This window comes from Nicotiana tomentosiformis, chromosome 6 (genome assembly GCF_000390325.3).
Source record: "Nicotiana tomentosiformis chromosome 6, ASM39032v3, whole genome shotgun sequence".
Taxonomy (NCBI): Eukaryota; Viridiplantae; Streptophyta; class Magnoliopsida; order Solanales; family Solanaceae; genus Nicotiana; species Nicotiana tomentosiformis.
In genome coordinates this window covers 57,911,307-57,921,958 of record NC_090817.1, presented here as the reverse complement: position 1 = coordinate 57,921,958, position 10,652 = coordinate 57,911,307, and positions in this window count along the sequence as shown.

The following is a 10,652-nucleotide window of genomic DNA, read 5'->3' as shown; positions in this document are numbered from 1 at the left end:
GGCGCCATCACAGTCCGAAGGTGGTAATTTCGGGTCGTGACAGTTGGTATCATAGCACTAGGTTATATAGGTCTCACGAGTCACGAGCAAGCTTAATAGAGTCTGAAGGATCGGTACGGAGACGTCTGTACTTATCTCTTGGAAGCTATGAAGTTTAGGAACAATATCATTTCTTTCTTATTCTTTCGTGCGATTTTATTCTATCATCGATGATTGAACTATTCTACTCTTATTCTCTTGTAGATAGTGAGAACACGTAATACCTCTACCGATGGATAGGGACCAGAACCCCTAGTGGAAACTATGGCTAGGGGTAGAGGTCGAGGTCGAGGTCGTGTTAGAGGCCGAGGTAGAGCTTAGTCCAGAGCTCGAGCAGCTGCATCTTCTGTAGAACCTTAGGTGGAAAATCAAGAGGAGGTTCCAGTTCAGAATGTACCATTTGGACCAGTTCAGGTCCCGGAAGGATTCATAGCCACTCCAGTACTTCAGGACGCTCTAGTCCGTCTCGTAAGTCTTATGGAGGGCATGGCCCAGAATAGTACATTTCCAGTTGCACCAGCCGTCTCACGGGCTGGGGGAGGAGCACAAACTCCCACTACTCCCGCTCCGGAGCAGATGGCTCCCCAGAATCAGGTTCCAGTAGCCCCGCCAGCTGGGGTAGTTCAACCAGTTGTTGCGGCACAGATCGGTGATAGGCCCGCCATGTCTTTTGAGGCCTTATTGAGACTGGATAAGTTTACTAAGCTCTTTCTAGTTCACTTCAGTGGTACACCTTTTGAGGACCCCACAGGATTATCTTGAACGCTACAACGAGTTGCTGCGGAACATGGGTATAGTTGAGACCAATGGGGTTGATTTTGTTGTATTTCAGATGACGGGTGCCGCCAAGAGGTGGTGGAGAGATTATACATTGACCCGACCAATCGGATCGTGTAACGACACGGCCGGTCATTTTTAGAATTTAAGCTCCGTTCAATGGCATAACGTTTTGAACAGCTTCATATTAAGTGTATTGACTTGCATACGTTGTTGAATTCAGTTACCAGATGATTCGGAGTGATTTGGGACACTTAGTCCCTAATACGGAAACTTAAGTCTTAGGATTTTGACCGTAGTCATAATTGTGTGAAGATGACTCCGGAATGGAGTTCTGTCGGTTCCGTTAGCTCCGTTGGGTGATTTTGGGTTTAGGAACGTGTCCGGAGAGGTCTGTAGCTGATTTAGGCTTGAATTGGTAAAAGTTACATTTTTTGAGATTTTGACCGGAAGTGGACTTTATGATATCGGGGTCGAAATGTGATTCCGAGAGTTAGAACAGCTCTGTTATGTTATTTGGGACTTGCCTACAAAATTTGACGTCATTCCGGGTTGGTTAGATTGGTTTCGGAACGAGTTTTCAAAGTTGGAAGTTTTGAAAGTTCATAAGTTCGATTTGTGGTGCGATTTGTATTTTCGGCGTTGTTTGATGTGATTTGAGACCCCGAACGAGTCTGTGTTAGGTTATGGGACTTGTTGGTATGTTTAGACGGGGTCCCGGGGGCATCGGGTGAGTTTCGGATGGGCTACGGTTCATTTCCCCCTATTTTGAACTGCTGTTATCTGTCATCTGGTTTCCTTCATCACGTTCGCGTAGTGTTATTTTGGAGGGTGAAATATTTCCTCTTCGTGTTCGCAGTCACCCTCTCGCGTTCGCAAAGTTCTGCCACCCCCTTCTTCGCGTTCACATTCCCTATCTCGCGTTCGCGAAGTGCAAACCAGGCCCTGGACACTGGTGACCATTTTCCTCGTCACGTTCGCGTTCGCGTACTACTTCACACGTTCGCGAAGAGCAGTCATTGGGCCATTATATTTTTCCTATCCGCATTTGCGAAAGTGTTGTCGCGTTCGCGAAGAACAACTGGGCAACTTTTTTTTTCTTCTTCGCGAACGCGTCCCTTTCTCTGCGTTCGCGATGCACAAAACACCTGGGCAGAACGTAAAGTCCTCTATTCCGAGGGTTTGCCATTTTCACCATTTTTGGAGTTCAAGAACTCGGTTTTGAGCGATTCTTTGTGGGTTTTTCAAGCTAATCGATTGGGTAAGTGTTCTTCACCTAGAATTTATTATATTCCGTGATTTTATCTTTGTTTTTATCATTTAATTTGTGTTTTGAGTTGAAGAAAATGTTGATTTTTGAAGAAAATTTCCAAAATGAAAAATCATGATTTGAGAGACGAAATGGTATCGGAATTTGATAAATTTTGTATGATTGGACTCATATCGGAATGGGAGTTCAGGTTTTGTAAAATTTGTCGAGTTCCGAGGTGCGGGCTTGGGGGTTGACTTTTTAACCGGTTTTTAGATTTTGATAAAGACTGAGACTTTACAATCCAGAATAGTCTCTTATGAGTTTTATTTGTGCTTTGAAGTTATTTTGATTAGATTTGAGCCGCCCGGAGGTCATTTCACCCGAGAAGTTCATTTTTGAGTATCGGCCTATCTTTTTTAAGGTAAGTATCTTGCCTAACCTTGTATGGGGGATTTTCCCTTAGGATTTGAGTCTTCTATGTTGATTGTAGTCCATGTACGCGAGGTGACGAGTACGTGCTCGAACTTATTTTTGGAAAGTTGGCCTTTTAGGATTCTTAGGTCCTTACATTCACCGAGTATGAAGTTGTTCTTGATGTGAATATGTCCCTATTTACTAGGTTTACCTCTACATGCTTTAATTAGATTTAATAGCTTCAGGATTCACTCTTATTGCCTATTTGACTTAACTGAAGATTTTACCTCCTCTGTTGTCATGCTATCTTTTCATAACTGCTTATCTTTATTTGGAATTAATATTATTTCATCCTATAATTGTTCAATCTTAATTGAGGTTATGATTATTTTTCCGCTGCTTATCCTTAATTGAATTGTTGAATATCCTTCGTAATTTTCTCAACCTTAAAAGAAGTTTAGATATCCTATATCTTAGTCGGCTTGTTTTATTTGGAATTATATGACTCGTGTTAGCTTCCCTGTTGTTGAGGTGTATATGTTTGGATCGTTGCCACACATTAGTTTTTCCTTGTTGAGCTGTTCTGTTTATGCTTTGCATTCTGGACTGTGGTTATTCCTTGTGAATTGGTTCTATATTTTCTTGTAATTTAAAAGTTCTTGATTTGATTTACTTGTCGTACTTTGTATTATTACCATTGTCGTTGTTATATTTGTTATGGTGATGCACGAGGTTTCTACCGTGTGGTTGTTGTTATGGGGTTGCATGAGGTTTCTGCCGTGCTATTGTTACTATTGATATTTGCACATGCGGCGTGACAAGGTGGGATATATATATATGTGGGTTGCGCATGTGGCGAGACAAGGTGGGAACATTATTATGCACATGTGGCGAGACAAGGCGGGCATTTATGTTACTATTGCACACGTGGCGAGACAAGGTGGGCTGTGTCAGGGATTGATTTGTGATGATTTGTGACCTGGGGGCATTCTTGTTGTTGATATATGTGAAGTAGTATACATACCTGTGTGAGATTTATCTTGTGAAAGCTGTGAGAAATATTCTACGCGCTGTCCATTCTTTTTCCCTATGCTTGTTTGCTGATATGGACTATGGTAGGACACTTGCACAAGCATACACGTAGTTAACCACTCTTAGTGGATAAGGGGTGTTCTGATATTGTTGAGCATAGATGCTCACCCTGGTTTACTTGCCTTCTATGTGAGAATGGCTCTATTGGCACGTGAGTCATCAGTGTGGTTATGAGGTGTTATGAGGGCACAAGATGCCAAGTGTTAGGGTTCAGGTATTGATACCCGTGAGTTGTGACTTGTCCGAGGTTCGGTACCTCGTGAAGTTGTTGGCTAAAACCTAATGTAAAAGCGGTTGTAGTTGCTACGTTATTACTTGTCCTTGCTGTATTTGTGATTCCAGATTTAGGTTGGGTTCCATTCATTTTTCTGTATCATTTTCATGATATTTCGCTGACACTGGTTGTTTCCTTCCTTATTGCCATTACTGTACTGTGAGCCATATTGCATAGTCTTTATGTAGACATCATACTTCTGCTGCTCATATACTTGTACCTGTTTAGTTTATTAGACCAGTGAGTGTCTTGACTGTTCCTCGTCACTACCCTACCAAAGTTAGTCTTGATACTTAATGGGCACCGCTGTGGTGTGCTCATGCTACTTTCTGCACATTTTTTTGTGCAGATCCAGGTAATTGTTCGTTAGCTAGTTGTGCGGGTCGTTGCTGGGAGACTCAAGGTAAACCTGCCACTGTATTCGCAGGCTTCGGAGTCACCTTCAAATTTTCATTTTGCATTATTTATTCTTATTTTTGGACAGTTGTATTTAGAAGTTTTCTAGCAAACACTCTGTAGAGCTTATAACTTGTACTATAGGTTTTGGGAATTTTAAGAGATTCTATTTAAATAATGTTGTTGTTTTAATTATTGTTAGGCTTACCTAGTCCCTAAGACTAGGTGCCATAACGATACCCAAACGGAGGAAAAATTGGGTCGTGACAAGTTTGTATCAGAGCTCTAGGTTCATAGGTGCTATGAGTCATAAACGAGCTTAGTAGAGTCTTACGGATCGGTACGGAGACGTCTGTACTTATCTTCGAGAGGCTACGGAACTACTAGGATAATCTCACTTCTTTCATTTCTATCATGCGAGTTCATTGATCTCAAAGTTTGAACTTTTATCATTCCATTCTCTCACAGATGGTGAGGACACGAGCTGCAGTTGCTGATAACGTTACCTCCGGAGTAGATGTCGCTAGGGGCAGAGGCAGAGGTCGACGAGGAGTACGTGCCGCAGATAGAGAACCTACCACAGCAGCAGTTGAGGAGCCACCAGTAGTTCCAGTTAGGGAGCAGGTACCGGAGGCGCCTGCTGTTACCCCCGGACTTCAGGAGACCTTAGCACAGTTCTTGAGCATGTTTGGTATATTGGTTCAGGCGAGGTTGATTCCGGTTGCACCAGCTACTTCACAGATCGGGGGAGGAACCCAAACTCCCGCCGCCCACACCCCAGAGAAGCGAGTTCATATTGGTAAGGTTCCAGGTGTCATAGCGACACAGCCTGTTGTTCTAGTTCAGCCCATGGTCAGGGCAGCAGCATCTGAGGAAGAGAAGCTTAGACTTGCAAGGTTCAAGAAATATGACCCTCCTACATTCAGTGGTGTGGCTTCAGAGAGTGCACAGGGTTTTCTGGAAGAGTGTCACTGCATTCTCCGTACTATAGGTATTGTGGAAATGAGCGGGGTTGCTTTTACTACGTTCCAGCTTAGGGGAGCGGCTTACCAGGGGTGGCGGGCATATGAGTTGGGTAGCCCAGCCGAGTTAGCTTCACTTACATGGGTTCAGTTTTCAGAGATGTTCCTGAGAGATTTTGTACCTTAGTCCCTTTGAGATGCATGGTGTGCGAAGTTTGAGCAGCTGCGCCAGGGCACTATGTCGGTGTCAGAGTATGCCATGAGATTCAGTGATTTGGCCAGGCATGCACCTGCTTTGGTTGCCACAGTTAGAGAGCGTGTCCGTAGATTCATTAAGGGACTCAAGCATGATATTCGGTTCAGCATGGCTCAGGAGATAGAGTCAGATGTTTCGTTTCAGCAGGTGGTAGGGATCGCTCACCGTGTAGAGGGCATGTGGGATCAGGAGGAAGAGGACAAGAAGGGCCATGAGAGAGAGTACATGCGAGATCAGGAGAGAGAGGACAAGGAGGTGAGGAGGCCTCGTAGATCGGAGAGATATACTGGTCCTTATTTTGGAGGTAGGTTACGAAATAGTAGAGGTTTTGTGGGTCAGCCAGTTTAGTTTGCACTTCAGGCTTCGCACAGTATTTCAGGTGCTCATAGGTCTCAGAGTACTCGTATCGCACAGTTCCCACAACCACGTCAGCAGAGAGGTTTCTTCGAGTGTGGAGATACCAGCCATAGGGTGAGAGATTGTCCTAGACTCCGGATAGGCATGTCACAGTAGAGTATTCAGGCGAGTAGAGGGCACCCAAGAGGGGAAGGCCCGACCCATTGATGTTTTTCATATAGTAGGCTTGAGGCCACTGCACAAGATGATGTCATACATGTATGCTTTTGATTTGTTACAGAGGGGAACCATTCGTATTTTGATTCGGTCCTGCTTATCGGGGCGAGTTCCCCTACTTATTGTCCCACCTATGGGTGAGTTTATGACTTAGTATTATGTTTAGATGTTTACCCCGTTAAGAGATTCTATGAGTGGTAGCCCGTGTCTATCGTTTGTTTCTATTCATTTTTGAAAGTTAAGAGACTATAAGTGAATTCATGTTGTCCATTATGGCAGGTTTGATGTGATTCCTAAGTAAATTGGTTACGATTTGTAATTTGATACTCTACTGGGGTGAGGGTTTAGTAAGTGTTGTGATTTTATTGGTAGAATTGAATTAGTGGAATATTTTCATTGGTATGATGTGCATTCGACTTGTGATTCAGAGTTGAGGGTGAGACCTTCGCGATTCTATGTGATTTTATATGTTTGAGCCGGGCTGCGTGCCGCGGTGGAAGGTTATACCAGGATGAGATCCTTATGATTTGTTCATGTACTTTGATTTTTCCTTTTGAATTAATTCGTAGTATGATACTGTTAGAGAGTTGTGTTTGTCGCGCTTGTTTGATATTTCCCTTATGTGTTTCTCTTTACATATTCAGTCATTTTCATTCTGTGCTTCTCAAGTTTTAGCTTGCGGGGTGTGTGCTCGGTGGTGTTAGTTGTGACTAGTTGATTCGGGTGTATAGTTAAGAGGTCTTCGTGTTGTGGAGGTTTGAACAGGGTTCTAACGGATATGAGACTAATTGCCGATGATGGTTTTGATTACGTGCAGCTATTGTGATTAGAAATGTTATTATGGGCCTATGTATGGTGTGTCTTGTTATGTGGTCGTACCTTGTTGGTGTAGGCATGAGTTGTTACAACTGGTTGATACTGATACCGGTTATGGATTTAGAATCGGTTCTTTTGAAGATAAATGAAAGGTGAGAATTTTTGACTTTAAGGCTTATCGGTCTTGGCAGAAAGGATGAATTACAGTTGGGATGGTGTCGTCGGGCTTATGTGGATTGGGGTGACGTGGAGTCGCCCGCTGGTGTATGTTGGATATGTACTTTCAGTGATTTGAAGACTTTGAGGCGATTCGTAGCACGTTCGAGGACGAACGTTTGTTTAAGAGGGGAAGGATGTAACAACCTGGCCGATCATTTTTAGAATTTAAGCTCCGTTCGGCGGCATAATGTCTTGAAAAACTTCATATTATGTGTATTGACTTGCGTACGTGGTTGAATTCAGTTACGGGATGATCCGGAGTGATTTGGGACACTTAGTCCCTAAAACATAAGCTTAAGTCTTAGGATTTTGACCGTAGTCAGAACTGTGTGAAGATGACTTCGGAATGGAGTTTTGTCGGTTCTGTTACCTCCGTTGGGTGATTTTGGATTTAAGAGCGTGTACGGACTGTGAATTTGAGGTCTGTAGCTAATTTAGGCTTGAAATGGCAAAAGTTAAATTTTTTGAGATTTTGACCGGAAGTGGACTTTTTGATATCGGGGTCAGAATGCGATTCCAAGAGTTGGAACAGCTCCGTTATGTTATTTGGGACTTGCCTGCAAAATTTGACGTCATTCCGGGTTGGTTAGATTGGTTTCGGCACGAGTTTTCAAAGTTGGATGTTTTGGAAGTTCATAAGTTCGATTCATGGTGTGATTTGTATTTTCGGCGTGGTCTGATTTGATTTGAGACCCCGAACAAGTCCGTGTTAGGTTATGGGACTTGTTGGTATGTTTAGACGGGGTCCCGGGGGCCTCGGGTGAGTTTTGGATGGGCTACGGGTCATTTCCCCCTATTTTGAACTGCTGTTATCTGTCATCTGGTTTCCTTCATCGCGTTCGCGTAGTGTTATTTTGGAGGGTGAAATATTTCCTCTTCGCGTTCGCAGTCACCCTCTCGCGTTCGCGATGGTCTGCCACCCCCTTCTTCGCGTTCGCAGTCACCCTCTCGCGTTCGCGAAGTGCAAACTAGGCCCTGGGCATTGGTGATCATTTTCCTCTTCGCGTTCGCGTGCCGCGTACGCGTTCGCGTAGCTATTCCATTACACTCTTCGCATTCGCGTACTACTTCATGCGTTCGCAAAGAGCAGTCATTGGTCTATCATATTTTTCCTCTCCGCATTCGCGAACGTGTTGTCGTGTTTGTGAAGAACAACTGGGCAGCTTTTGTTTTTCTTCTTCGCGAACGCGTCCCTTTCTCCGCGTTTGCGATGCACAAAACACCTGGGCAAAATATAAAGTCCTCTATTCCAAAGGTTTGCCATTTTCACCATTTTTGGAGTTTTAGAGCTCGGTTTTGAGCGATTCTTTGTGGGGTTTTCAAGCAAATCGATTGGGTAAGTGTTCTTCACCTAGAATATATTATATTCCGTGATTTTATCTTTGTTTTTACCATTTAATTTGTGTTTTGAGTTGAAGAAAATGTTGGTTTTTGTAGAAAATTTCCAAAATGAAAAATCATGATTTGAGGGACGAAATGGTATCGGAATTTGATAATTTTTGTATGATTGGACTCATATCAGAATGAGTGTTCGGGTTTTGTAAAATTTGTCGGGTTCCGAGGTGCAGGCCCGGGGGTCGACTTTTGGACCGATTTTTAGATTTTGATAAAGATTGAGACTTTATTATCCGGAATAGTCTCTTATAAGTTTTATTTGTGCTTTGAAGGTATTTTGATTAGATCTGAGCCGCCCGTAGGTAATTTCACCCGAGAAGTTCATTTTTGAGTATCAGCTTGTCTTCTTTGAGATAAGTATCTTGCCTAACCTTGTGTGGGGGATTTCCCCTTAGGATTTGAGTCTTCTATGTTGATTGTAGTCCATGTACGCGGGGTGACGAGTACGTGCTCGGACTTATTTGTGGAAAGTTGGCCTTTTAGGATTCTTAGGTCCTTACATTCACCGAGTATGAAGTTGTTCTTGATGTGAATAAGTCCCTATTTACTAGTTTCACCTTTACATGCTTTAATTAGAATTAATTGCTTCAGGATTCACTCTGTTGCCATGCTATCTTTTCATAACTGCTTATCTTTATTTAGAATTAATATTATTTCATTCTATAATTATTCAGTCTTAATTGAGGTTATGATTATTTTTCTGCTGCTTATCCTTAATTGAATGGTTGAATATACTTTGTAATTTCCTTAACCTTAAAAGAAGTTTAGATATCCTATATCTCAGTCGACTTGTTTTATTTGGAATTATTTAACTCGTGTTAGCTTCCCTGTTGTTGAGGTGTATATTGTGGGATCGTTGCCACACATTAGTTTTCCCTTGTTGAGCTGTTCTCTTTACGCCTAGCATTCCAGACTGTGGTTATTCCTTGTGAATTGGTTCTACATTTTCTTGTGATTTAAACGTTCTTGATTTGATTTACTTGTCGTACTTTGTATTATTGCCATTGTTGTTGTTATATTTGTTGTGGTGATGCACGAGGTTTCTGCCATGCGGTTGTTGTTATGAGGTTGCACGAGGTTTCTGCCGTGCTATTATTACTATTGATATTTGCACATGCGGCGTGACAAGGTGGGATATATATATATATATATATATATATATATATATATATATATATATATATATATATAGTGGGTTGCGCATGTGGCGAGACAAGGTGGGAACATTATTATGTACGTGTGTCGAGACAAGGCGGGCATTTATGTTACTATTGCACACGTGGCGAGACAAGGAGGGCTGTGTCAGGGATTGATTTGTAATGATTTGTGGCCTGGGGGCATTCTTGTTGTTGATATTTGTGAAGTAGTATACATACATGTGTGAGCTTTATCTTGTGAAAGCTGTAAGAAAATATTCTACGTATTGTCTGTTCTTTTTCCCTATGCTTGTTTGCTGATATGGACTATGGTAGGACACTTGCACAAGCATACACGTAGTTAAGCACAAGCATAGATGCTCACCCTGGTTTACTTTCCTTCTATGTGAGAATGGCTCTATTGGCACGTGAGTCGTCAGTGTGGTTATGAGGTGTTATGAGGGCACAAGATGCCAAGTGTTAGGGTTCAGGTATTGATACCCGTGAGTTGTGACTTGTCCGAGGTTTGGTACCTCGTGAAGGTGTTGGCTAAAACCTAATGTAAAAGCAATTGTAGTTGCTGCGTTATTACTTGTCCTTGTTGTATTTGTGATTCCAGATTTAGGTTGGGTTCCATTCATTTTTCTGTGTCATTTTCATGATATTTCGCTGACACTGGTTGTTTCCTTCCTTATTTCCATTACTGTACTATAAGCCATATTGCATAGTCTTTATGTAGACATCATACTTCTGCTGCTCATATACTTGTACCTGTTTAGTTTATTAGAACAGTGAGTGTCTTGACTGTTCCTCGTCACTACCCCACCGAAGTTAGTCTTGATACTTAATGGGCACCGCTGTGGTGTGCTCATGCTACTCTTTTGCACATTTATTTTTCTGTAGATCCAGGTAATTGTTCGTTAGCTAGCTGTGCGGGTCGTTGTTGTGGAGACTCAAGGTAAACCTACCGCTGCGTTCGCAGGTTTCAGAGTCACCTTCAACTTTTCATTGTGTACTGTTTATTCTTTTTTCTGGACAGTTGTATTTAGAA